Source organism: Rhagoletis zephyria, unplaced genomic scaffold, assembly GCF_001687245.7.
Source record: "Rhagoletis zephyria isolate East Lansing unplaced genomic scaffold, Rhagoletis_zephyria_1.1 Rzeph_scaffold_00578, whole genome shotgun sequence".
In the NCBI taxonomy this organism is placed as follows: Eukaryota; Metazoa; Arthropoda; class Insecta; order Diptera; family Tephritidae; genus Rhagoletis; species Rhagoletis zephyria.
Window position 1 is genome coordinate 110,805 of NW_016157662.1, and position 13,108 is coordinate 123,912.

The 13,108-nt window shown below is 41.4% G+C and overlaps 1 protein-coding gene across 2 annotated transcripts in view; it reads right to left on the minus strand.

Annotated features, from left to right (window-relative positions):
* Window positions 1–13,108, minus strand: part of Cdk5alpha (Cdk5 activator-like protein) — a 116,567-nt gene that overhangs the window by 13,759 nt on the left and 89,700 nt on the right. The window lies entirely within an intron of this gene.

Genomic DNA, 13,108 nt, shown 5'->3' on the forward strand with positions numbered 1-13,108 from the left:
AAAGAAAGATCTCCGGTTTGTGACCATTGGCAACAAGTAATCGGAGGGTCTGATGAAACTAGCGATCTATTAAAAACGTCCTCCAAACTGTCAGCGCGACTCGTTTACTTACTATAGACCTCTCTAAAAATTTTTAAAGCCCTTGTTCGAACTTAATCCTTTTCTCACTAAAGTCCTTGTTAGAAGTAAATCCGTTTTTTATTCATTGAGCAACCTTAAAAAATAAACAGTTTAAGTTCGAAATGAAACAGAATCAAACTTAACCAGAAGTATATGTTTCTGTGTTTAATTAAAATCTAAGTGAAATTTTTAAAACCAATTTATTTTAATTGCGCAAAGTGCTTTTGGTTTTGAACTCGGATTCTTAAGAAGGAAGGAACATACTTTATTGCAGTACTGTCAAGTTTAAAAGCGCTTTGCGCATAAAAAAAAAAATTATTTTGAAAATTACACTTGCAAAAAACAGAGGTTAGTTTTGTTTCTTTTTAATCATAATTTTTTTAAAACACATCAAAAAAAAAATACACCAAAAGAATAAATATACTTAATTTTAAGTAGTGGAAACAACAAAATAACGAAATATAATACGGCTTTCTTACAGCAACAATTTGAATTTCTCAGCTTTGCAAAAAAAAATTGTTCAAATTTGTCAAGTTTGGACACGTATATCTATCTCCCAGCCGAAAAACGATAGAAAGCTGAAAACTTACTCCCAAATGCAGAATTTAATGGGGAATAATCCTGGGCTTTTATTTTTCCAAAAAAAACCTTTTTTAAAAATTGAATTGAGGTCGCTTGGCCCCAGTGTGCCTGGCCCGTTGATGTGCCTAGGATATCTGTGGGTCTTAAACAATTTTGCGCTTCTTTGTATGTATACTTAAAGAATGGGGCTTTATTAATCATCGGGTTCTCTAAATATCTCGACTCCGGCGCCATCTGACGGCACCATTTTTTGCAAAAGTGTATTTTACGATTCAGGGCAGAATTTCAAATTCATGTGACGTATGATTCCGACGTTATGGTTGATTAAAAGTTTCACTCCTATGGGAGGTGCCACGCCCCCTTCCACAAACTCATTCATATATAGCTCACCATAAGCGCCTGATATGGATATGTGTTCATACCAAATTTCAAATTCATGTGACGTATGATTTCGAAGTTATGGCTGATTTAAAATTTCACGCCTATATCATGTGCCACGCCCCTTTTACAAAAGTATATCTACTCTACAATAAGCATCTACGATAGATATGTATGCCAACACAACTAATTTCAAAGTAATGCGACTTACGGTTTCGAAGTTATAGCTGATTAAAAAAGTCACGCCTATGGGAGGTGCCACGCCAATTAACCCTAGAATACATAACCAAAAAAATCCACGTAAACACATAACCGGGGTGCCCGTGTATCCATTTACTAGTTTTTAATGTTTTAGAGGCATAATGGGTTCAAGTCAATACTGTTTGAGCGCTTGTTAATTAAGAATGATTATATATTAACCGCGAAAAATCAGGTATGTAAATACACAGAAGAAATCGGCTTCAAAATACATATGTACAACGACAGTATATCTTCCTGTACATATAAGAGGTAACAGAAGATAACATAATGAAGTATTTTGACAAATGAAAATTGTGAATGCCTTTTCTTTTACATATTGAGTGCTGAAGAAGACGAGGCGTATTTTCAGTATCTTTTTGACACCATTGCGGACGATGGAGAAGATTCTTTATTTGAGTACGGGGAAGAGCACGGACCTGCAAATGCAGATCTGAGAGTAGCTTTTGTAGACAGTGAATCGGTCGACGAAGATGAAAAAGAAGAAGCAGCACCAAGGGTTGCGCGTATCCTTTCTGCAACAAGATAGTGATCCGAGTCGATGTTTGACCTTCGGAATGTGCGTACGTCTGAAACATTGGAAGCGTGAAATTAGCGTGTCACAAAATGTCGGAGACAGCCACATGGCTTGAGGGAGCTTTTTTTGCAATTTGGCCCTCCAAACTACCATTTTCGGGCCTTAGCGAAGTTGATCAGTCTCGATCCGTTATCGGACATTTTGTAGTGAAATTTTTCGAGATCTCCAAGCACGATTTTGCTATCGTGACGGGGGCATTTCTTGAAAACTCTCGCCTTGATCCGGATTGTAGCGAGACGGTCGTCGACTAAGGTGAACGACAGTATTCCGAAACGGGGTCTCACTCGTAGTCTTTTATAACTCTGCCATGGTCGTCAGAAAAGAAAACGTTCTCATCCGAGGCTGGGTCTGAAGGGGTGTTCAGTTACTAATTCGTGTATGCCCTAGAAGTCTTGAGGTGCAAGAACCGGACGCAGTATTATCATTTTTTGCCACTGCGTGGTGAACGGTGATCAAAATGCTCGAAAAAGCGAGTAGCTGGACATTGTTCTACGGACAGGAAATACAACGTAAAAAACGCTAAAATCATGTAGCGTCTGCAAAAAAAGTAAATAACCAATGTGCCTGGAACACAGGTGAAAAAGTGTATGCGCATTCTTTGTGACCGAAATAACTTGTATATTTTAATAAAATATTTTCATTTAAATTTCATATTCAAATTTTTAAAGTATTTTTAAAGATTTTTAATAAAAAATTTACGACAAAACCTATGAAGAACTGATTGTTATTCGCTAAATTTTCAAGTAGCGTGGTCGTGTTCCTGTGCGCGCTGCGTTTATTAAATCTTTTTCGATTCGTTTGAAGCCTCATTAATCTTTCATAAATACATACATTACTAATAATTTACTTTTAACCACATTCATAAATGATAAAGATAGTGACTTTTTAATGCGATTTACTCATTTAAAAGTGTGGTAATAGCAGTCTATAAAAAATTTACATAAACTGTGCAACAGTTGTTGCTATTTGCTGATCTTTGTGTGCTTTTTCACACTCTGCTGTCTTTACTGATCGCTGATCGCTCTGGATTTAGCATACCTCTGTTTTGTTGGTGTACTCACGTTGTATATACTTTTTATTCTTGCTGACCCTTATTCTGCCTATTGGTTCATTATGTTGGATTGTTGTTTTAAGAAGTGTACCAACCAAAAGAAAATAACCAGAGGTGATACATATGTCAGCTGTTGGCTTTGTGATAATATGGCTCACGTCACCTGCGCCGGCATGGGACATGTTGGTGGACGTGTTGTAGATCTAATAGCTAATAAAATTGGACTAAATTGGACTTGCATTGATTTCCGCACCATAGGAAACGATATGCGTGCTTTTATGAGGCAAACTCAGAAGGAGTTCAATAATATTTTTATTGGATTTCGCGATTTCAAGAAAGATTTAAGACCATGGAAGCTCACTTTAAAAAACTGAAAGTAATCTCCGAATCGCCGAAACGAAAGAAGTGCAATTTTGAAATTCAGTCAAGTTCTTATATATTATCAAGTATGGTGCAAAGTTCTCCTCTTACGCCTGTGGAATCTATTTCGCTGACTGGTTTGAATACTCCCGCGACAGATATTGCTAAGGAATCTCCTGCTGTAATTCCGACAACTACATCTACGGACACTTTGTTAGTCTCTAGTGACATTAGTGCTGCCGCTACCTCCAACCAAATGGCATTGATACCTACGACAATCTCATTAGGCTCACCGATTATTTCTCAAACTACAATAACTACATCTACTCGCTCTTTGTTAGTCTCTAATGTTACAAGTGTTGCCGCTACCACCAATGAAAAAGCATCGATATCTGCGGCTTATGATCCTAGAATTGTTAACGTGCCCGCAGCCCCTCAACTGACAATGTGAGGAGACTGCCGTCGCGGCTCGTAGGACCGTTTTTGTATCCAGGCTGCATGCATCGTTGACTGAAGCTGATATTATTCATTACATGCGCTCTAAGCTTTATCTTACACCTACTACCAATATCGAGTTTATAAATTTAACTTCAAATATAAGAGAGACATTTCTTCTTTTAAAATATCAGTTCCTGACGCATATGTTGATAGAGTACTTGATCTTTTTTTTTGGCCCGAACATTTTGTGGTATATTCTTTATAAAAGAAAATCAAATATTGAACCTCCAGCAGTAAAGAAGTCAAAAAACTGAAAAGGCAATACCGCAGGAGCATTACAGACGTGAATTCTAATTCGTTCAGTCTTATTATTTATTACCAAAATGTTCGTGGGTTACGATCCAAATTAAATTCTTTTTTTCTTAGTACTTTGCATTTACAGCTCAAGTGATCGTTTTTACGGAGATTTGGCTAAAGTCTGATAATTTTAATTCCGAGCTATTTTCAAGCAAATATGTAGTTTATAGGCATGATCGTAACTCTAGAGGAGGAGGTGTGCTTATTGCCGTTTACTCGAGCCTTTCATCTGATATGTTGCTTTTGGACAATGTGTCTGATATTGAATTAATAGCAGTAAAACTTTCATTCCACAGCTTTAGTCTATTTATCTGTTGTTCGTATATTCCGCCTCGATCTGATATGAATGTTTATAATCATCAGAACTCAGCCATACAAAATTTATATTCTCATTTGCGAGATAAAGATCGCTTAGTTGTTCTTGGTGACTTCAATTTGCCATCAATAAGCTGGATTGATATTAGTGACTCAAACTCTTTGACTCCCACCACTCAGCATGATTTTCTTCGATGTCTACTAGATACATGTCTCGTACAGGTTAACAACGTATTAAATTGCAAAAACAAGATGCTGGACTTGGTATTTGTGGATGATTTGGCGGATATTGCTCTCACTCAAATTTCTGCTCTATCCCTCCAGAGGATCTTCTACATCCTGCGCTGGAGATAGTACTTGGTATTACCCAGCCACTGGTTATTGGTGTATTAAGAGTAGAACCTAGACCTCGCTCGCGATGTTTTCATAGAGCAAACATCATTAAGCTTAATGAAATGATTGCTCACCACGACTGGTCTGATCTTTACGCCTGTAATGACGTTGAGACAGCAACTTCTATATTTTACAGCTCACTTGATTGCTTCTTTGACAGCTGCGTCCCTCTTTGTTATGTTAATGTTGGAACGTGTAAGCCGCCTTGGTTCTCTAGACAACTTGTGAGGCTTAAAAACATCAAAGCTAGGCTTTATAAGCGTTTTAGGAGATCTGGAGTAACTGCTGCCTTTTCGAAATATTTAGTCGCTCGTTCTAACTTTCATTGTCTAAATCAGCAATGTTATAATTATATAATTTTTCAACAATCCGAGAAAATTTTATGGTTTTGTTAATTCAAAGCGGAAAACTTCTGGATTTTCTTCTGCATTTTCTTTTGGATACAAGAATGATAGTTCTGATCACACTATTGCGGACTTATTTGCAGAATTCTTTAAATCAACTTATTCACCTAAAAGTTTTCGATCTGGTCACTATCCGTATAATTTAGCTCATTCTAACTGCATTCTCAATCCTGCTATTGATAATAATATTATTCTTCGGAGTCGTCAAGCGTTGAAACCGATATTTTCTCCGGGTTCTGATGGTGTTCCTAGTTGAGTGCTAAAGTACTGTTCTGAAAATTTATCTGAGCCCATCCTAAAACTGTTGAAATTATCACTAGAATCAGCGCCATTTCCATCAATTTGGAAGCGGTCTTTTATTATACCTCTACATAAAAAGGGTAGTAGGTCAAATGTTGCAAACTATAGGAGCATAACTAAGCTTTCAGCTATTCCAAAAACTTTTGAACAGATGGTTTTGTACGTCGAAGATCTACCACTACCAACTTGCTTGAGTTTACTTCTTTAGTAATTAATGGATTTTTAAATAATAAGCAGACTGACGTGATCTGCACTTATTTTAGTAAAGCATTTGACTCTGTCAATCATGAGCTCCTTATCCATAAACTAGATTTACTGGGTTTTCCTAATAAATATTTCATAGATTAAAGCCCGTTTTGGCAACTTATAAAATAAACGGTATTCCTTTAGAGCGCATATCTGTTATAAATGATCTTGGTGTGCTTCTTGATCCAAAATTAAATTTTAACTTGCATATATCATCGACCGTAAACAAAGCCATGGGTGTTCTTGGATTTGTTAATAGGTGGGCTAAAGAGTTTGAAGATCCGTACGTCACGAAGATTCCACTGTGAGAGAAATGGTAGGGGTCAGTGATCGGGAAGGGTTCAAACTACCGGGGAAAGTTATATCGGTAAAAAAGAAGTTATACATGTCCCGGCGTTTCGCTGGATCACGTCTAGGAATCGAGATATATCGATTTGAAGTTAGTAACTATCATATAGGGGAAATTGTCACCTTTGGTGGTCTCTTTTTTGACATAACTCGAGAACCACTAGTCCGATTTTGCTCAAAAAAATTAAAAAAAATTAAAAATTACAATTCCTTTAATCTGTTCATATAACGTTTTTCTATATAATCAACAGTTTTGCCGGTAAAAATAAATGTATGAAGAAAAAAAATATTTTTTGCCTAAAATATTTATTTATTTTTTTTTTAATTCATAAAAAATCCAAAACGGAAAAAAGCAAGTTGTATTACTTTCACGCAAAGTCACATAACCTTTAAGCAAAATGAGACATAGATCATGAAAATCGATGGACGCGTTTCGCTTTTATTCACAATTAAGTGAAGGTATCTCATTTTGACAAGAATATTGATTTTATGTTTCAATGAATTTGGATAATATTTATTATATATTATTTATTATTAACACGTAAAATTAAAAATTATTACAGGTAATTATTAGGTTATTACATAGATACATAGGTTATAAAAATCGATGAACGCAAAACTTATTTTCGTTTGTTTGCGCCCTNGCGCAAAACTTATTTTCGTTTGTTTGCGATCTTTACTTTCTTGCGTGGTGGTTCGCCCACTTGTTCAGAGTCTGTATCGGATGAGGATCTGTCTTCATCTGGAAAAAATCAATTGTTTTTAATCAGTCAGTTAACTTCATTTTTGTGACTTACCCTCGGAGGAAACTCCCATTGTATATTCTTCTTCTTCATCTTCATTGTCGGGATCGTACGTCTTTTGCGACCACCAACAAATTTCAGCCACCAGCGAATCGAGCCTTTTGCCTTTATATCGCGTTTCCATTGGCATTGCCACTTGATGGAAGCGCTCGCCATGTTCATCCGACTCTGAGGCTAGCTGCTTGCTGAAGTATTCGAGATGGTGANTCGAATACGGTAGAGGTATTTGTGCACTTTTAACAGATATGTAAACTCTTCGTTTAAGGCCTTTACGATTTACTCCACATATTTTGTTTGCGCAAGCGTAACAGTTGTCGGATTTGTGCTCTCCTGGATCAGTCCAAATCATTGGTACACCAAAACGAAGTGAACTGCGTTTCCCTTGGATCCACATGTTAAGACCATTGTAGCACGTTTTACAAATTTTGTCTGGGACCCACGAAACGCCGCGAATTATTTCGGAATCAAAATAAAGTTTAAAAGCGCGCTCCACTTGCTCAGTGAGTAATGCAGTATTTGTTGAAAAAGCTCTTTTGCCACAAACGTAACAAAATAAATTGATATTTTCTGGACAATTTGCACTCATTTCGGTTTTATACTTTTATTACTTTTTCGTCACTTTAAAAAAATTGTACTTTACTTTACTTTTGTTGAATGACAAAAATCGATCAATGAACACCTATAAATACTACGTAAGTTTCAATATTTTACTGAGAGGTACTTATGAATTGGCGCATCTTTTAAGGGTGGCTATATACCTGATTCTTGTGCGTTTTAAATTTTTCGAAACGTTCTAAAACATGACCACTCATAAATGAGGGTGCAATTTGTGTAAAAAAATCATGCAGGTAGCCAACGGAAAAAACCCAAATAATTAAAAAAGTGCACTTTCCTTTTTTCCTTTTAATTGTCCACGCATATTTATGACCGTTTTTTAGTTTGTTACCGCTACCATAAAAATCAAATAACCTTTTGTTTGTTACTTTTTTTTAATTCTGACAATCATAAAAAAAAGTTATCAATGTTTCTTCCAAGGAATTTTGAGCATATCTCGAGCAAATTTTTGAAATTCATACCTTTACTTAATTTTGAATAAAAGCGAAACGCATACATTGATTTTCATAATGTATGTCTCATTTTGTTCATAGGTTATGTGACTTTTGGATTTTTTATGAATTAAAAAAAAAAAATAATTTTAATTTTTAAGCAAAAATAATTTTTTTTTCTTCATACATTTATTTTTACCGGCAAAACTTTTGAGTATATAGAGAAACCTTATATTAACAGATTAAAGGAATTGTAATTTTTAATTTTTTTAAATTTGTTTGAGCAAAATCGGACTAGTGGTTCTCGAGTTATGTCAAAAAAAGACCACCAAAGGTGACAATTTCCCCTATATGATAGTTATATATATATCTCGATTCCTAGACGTGACCCAGCGAAACGCCGGGACACGTATANATTCCTAGACGTGCCCCAGCGAAACGCCGGGCCACGTATAACTTGTTTTTGACCGATATAACATTTCCCGTTGGTTTCATCCCATCCCGATTTTGACTGTCGCATAGTGTTCTTTACACATCGTTGGCCCGTCCAGTACTGGAGTATTGTTCGTGTGTCTGGTGTCCCCGATACCAAAATTATATTAAGCGAATTGAGTCAGTACAAAAGCAATTTTTAATTTTTGCATTACGTGGACTCAAATGGAAATCAGATCTCCATCTTCCACCTTATAAAAATAGGCTCCTTCTTATTAGTTTACCAACTCTTGAAAATCGTAGAATATTACTCGGGGTAATATTTCTCCATAAGTTGATAATCGGCGAGATTGACTCGTCTTACCTTGTTAGCCAGCTTAATTTTGCTGTTCCCGTTAGAACGTCTAGAGACTTTGTCCTTTTCATTTATCCCTTTGCCGTCTAAACTTTGCCACAAACAACCCGCTGCGTAATTGGTGTTCACATTATAATAATTTGTATAGCTGTATCAGTATTGAATGTTCGTTTACTGCTTTACATAACCCAATAATTGCGCGTGTAGCCTGATATTTTAAAAGTTTCAGTAGACTAAATGTAAATTATATCATATTATTGTTACGCTCATTAAAAACTTTATTTATTCTTCATATGTACATATGTATCCTATTATATGCCCAACTTTAGTAGTCGACCGTTTTATGTCTATGTCGACTTAAAATAATTAAAATAAAAAATAATTAAACAAAAATAAAAACTAGTGGACACAAGGTTATGTCTTTGCGTAGGTGTCGAATTTGGAAGCGAATACCTTCCACTTTTGGATCGTAATTGTCTTCTTCTACGTGCTCGAAACAGCCCGGACCCTTTTCCGGGCAGAAATATGCAAGAAGTTGTGAGGAGTAAATGTCCCTAGAGAATTTAGCCCACACAAACTCCCGCACCACCAACCAAACCAGTCACACCACAGCAACACAAGTCAGCGCAACTGGCCACGCAGCAAACCACGGCAACACAAGTCATAGCAACACTCGACATGACAACGCAACATCACACAGCAACACGTAGCTGCGCGACCACGCAACATCAAGCACATAGCCTATTAAAGGAGTAGCACGACAAGAAACTAGTCAGTCAGCACGAGACTGTGGTCGTGAGCATACGGCTACTGGCAAGAAGTGACTTCTTCTGCACCGGCTCGAGCGTCGGGCTTGATTCCACTTCTGCAACAGCGGCAGGTAGGGTGATTTCTTCTGCACCGGCTTGAGCGTCGGGCTGGACGTCACCTTCCCAGTGGCAGCGCCAGAAGCTACACACGCTCTCACCACAGCCTCTCGTGGAACCGCGTACGCGAACATCCGCTCGCCCGCAATCAGCACCGCCGTTAGCAGAGGGGCGTCGGCAGCGCCTACAAGAGCACTTCTCACCGCTGTCAGCAGAGCGGCGTCAACAGCGCCACTAGAGCGACTCTCCGTCGCGAACAGAGCGTCGCCGAACGGCGCGATTGGAACTATACTCTCCGACGTCATTAGCGCGGTACTCTCCGGCGCGAATAGAGCGCCACTTGTCGACGTCGCCAGAGCGCCGCCCAGCGGCGCGAGTAAAACGTTACTCCCGGCGCCGCCAAAGTACCACTCATCATTGCGCCTCACCTGCATTGCTGAGAGCGCTACATCTCGATGCAGCTGGAACGCTACTCTCCGGCGTCACCAGAGCGCTACCCACCAGCGTTGTTAGAACGCCATTCACCGGCACGACCAGAGGGCAACCCACATTGCAAGAGCGCTACATACCGACGCGGCCAGAACACCGCTTATAGACGTTAGCAGCGCGCCACTCAGCGGCGTCAGCAGAGCGCTGCCCATCAGTGCCAAAGTCACGCCACTACAGCCTAACGGGCTCATAACGGGACAAGGAGCCGTTACCCAGTCACTGCAAGTGACGCTACCGGATGTTTTAAATTGTTTTTTGTTATATGTTCTTTTATAGAAATTAAAGAAAATTAAATAATAATATTGTAACGAACCCTGGGCACGGCGAGTATACACCAGCATTTTAGAAGAAGCATCGGGGCAAGCAAAATGCTTCGTTACAATTGGCGCCCGAGCAGGGACCTGAGTAGATGGTACGCTTGCCAAGGAATAATTATTATATGTTTGATACGAACAAAATGGCGGAAGTAATCAACACAGCTAGCAACTAGCAACTAGTATCCATCGCACAGGAATTGGGAATCGAGTGCGCGGGTACCGCCCGAGAAATACGCAAGCGCATAACGGCGCTGGCGCCCAAGGCGCACCCTGACCCAGAGATCTATGCCAAATTTCAGGCGATGGGAATCACCAACAGAAACAACGAGGTTGCCTCGGAAGACGAGGAGGAGCAGAAGACGCCAGTACCACCGGATGAACGTACGGGGAGTACGACTACTCCTATGGAAAACACGACACAGAGCCAGTTGGCGGTACCGCTACACCAGCACCAGCTGCCATCACATCAGCCACCAATTTACCAGCACCCACCGACAACAACCGTCGAGCCGAACGCAGGTCCAGCCAACCCCGAAAATCAGGCATCGACCCACACGTTTGCACCTATCATCGACCAGGTAAGGAAGTGGTCAGTAAAATATGACGGTAGACGACACCCGCTAGCTTATGTAGAGCGATTGGAGGAGCTGGCCGAGGTGTATGCCTTGAACGTAGACCTCCTCCCAAAAACCATGCCCGAGCTACTGTGCGGCACCGCTCTTCACTGGTACCGCAACAACAACGAACACTGGCGTAGCTGGATAACCTTCAAGCGCGACTTCCTACACTTCTTTCTGCCAACTCGGTATTTCGAACGCCTCGAGGACGATATACGGCAGAGAAGGCAGCACCCACGGGAGAAATATAAGGAGTATGTAATCGCGATACAAAACCTGATGCGACACGTCGGCTATAGCAGCGAGCAGCGATTGGAAAGAATTTTCCGCAACAGCCACTCCGACTACTTGTTATATATTCGGCGGCGGGATTTCACCACTCTATCTGAACTACTCACGCTCGCGGAGGAGTATGAGAGTATTCACGAAGGCCACAAACGGACGGCAGAAACATCACGACGAGAGGTGGCAAGGCATGTCACCGGCGACAACCCGATGAGGACCACCACGCAACCAGGCGAATCATCTCATCGCACCCCACAGGTGCGGACGACACAACACCACCCGCCAGTTACATCACACCACTCAGCGACGGACACACAGCGTCATGGCATATCCTTCGAGCTTCGACCCCAACAACATATGCAGGGGGTGTGGGCAGGAAGGATATTATGCCAGGCGATGCCGCAATGCACGGAAGTTATTCTGTTGGGAGTGCGGTCGAGCCAATGTCCGCACGATCGAATGCTGTCGCTGGCGTCAGGGAAACGGCGGAGGGCTCCACCAAGANGGCCACAAACGGACGGCAGAAACATCACGACGAGAGGTGGCAAGGCATGTCACCGGCGACAACCCGATGAGGACCACCACGCAACCAGGCGAATCATCTCATCGCACCCCACAGGTGCGGACGACACAACACCACCCGCCAGTTACATCACACCACTCAGCGACGGACACACAGCGTCATGGCATATCCTTCGAGCTTCGACCCCAACAACATATGCAGGGGGTGTGGGCAGGAAGGATATTATGCCAGGCGATGCCGCAATGCACGGAAGTTATTCTGTTGGGAGTGCGGTCGAGCCAATGTCCGCACGATCGAATGCTGTCGCTGGCGTCAGGGAAACAGCGGAGGGCTTCACCAAGAACACGGCGCAGTGAGCCCACCGAACCCAGCGCCAAGACGCCCATAACCATGCGTCAGGATCACGGTCGACTGTACGCCCTGGTCTACTTGGGTAGGGAGCTAGTCGAGGCCGTCATCGATACCGGCGCTTCGAAGAGTTTCATATCCACCACTCTAGCGGAATATATGGCAACCGTAGGAAGCGGAGAAAGAATAATGGTAGCCCTCGAGGTACACATGGCCGGCGGTACCAGTAGCAAGGTTTTCGATGCCATGAAACCCCGGCGATCTAACCCCGTTTAGGTCGGCGAAGTACCTCAGAAGTTGTTCGTCCATAGGGCTACATTCACTACGTATTCTTCTACTCAGGGCTGGCATCGAGTCAAACCCAGGGCCAGAAATCTACACCTGCTGTGTATGCCGGAGACGACTACAACACAACTCCACCTCAGTCAAGTGTAATGCATGCGAGGGGTGGAGTCACCTTAGAGTCTGCTCAGGACTACGGACGCATCGACAGTGGACCACGTCATACGTGGCCCCTGTTACTCAAACACGGCTAACCTCAGTCCACCCTAGCAGCCTCACACAGTCACCAAAACACAACAACATAATAACAACACAGACCATACCACAGCCACGACAGACCACATAACACACACAACCGCACCACCCACACGCCGCCGCCAACAACCCTACAATCTGCACGGTATGTCAGACTAGGATATTCCGTAATGTGACATCAGTCAAGTGCCACTTTAGGGCATGCTCAGGTCTGCGTACCACGCGGGATTGGACTGGGAACTTCGAGGGCCCGTGTTGCGCTGCTCGGTCGCAGACCTCAACAGCGACNCCGCCGCCAACAACCCTACAATCTGCACGGTATGTCAGACTAGGATATTCCGTAATGTGACATCAGTCAAGTGC